Source organism: Corvus brachyrhynchos, unplaced genomic scaffold (genome assembly GCF_000691975.1).
Source record: "Corvus brachyrhynchos isolate BGI_N302 unplaced genomic scaffold, ASM69197v1 scaffold197, whole genome shotgun sequence".
Lineage (NCBI taxonomy): Eukaryota > Metazoa > Chordata > Aves > Passeriformes > Corvidae > Corvus > Corvus brachyrhynchos.
Genome location: NW_008239108.1, coordinates 89,530 through 89,878, shown reverse-complemented (window position 1 = coordinate 89,878; position 349 = coordinate 89,530).

Below are 349 nucleotides of genomic sequence, written 5' to 3'. Positions count from 1 at the left end.
ACCCTCCCAGCCAGCAATTCTCAATTCCCAATCTCCCATCCAGCCCTGCCCTCTGGCACTGGGAAGCCATTCCCTGGCTCCTGGCCCTCCAGCCCTTGGCCCCAGTCCCTCTGCAGCTCTCCTGGAGCCCCTTTAGGCCCTGCAAGGGGCTCTCAGCTCTCCCTGGAGCTTCTCCTCTCCAGGGGAGCACCCCCACCTCTCCCAGCCTGGCTCCAGAGGGGCTCCATGCCTGGAGCAGCTCCAGGGCCTCTCTGGATTTGCCCCCTGTGCACATCCCCACCTTTCCCGCAGCAGGGCACGTGGCTGGGAGCATCTCTGCACGTGGCAGGGCCATTCCCCACCTCTCTTT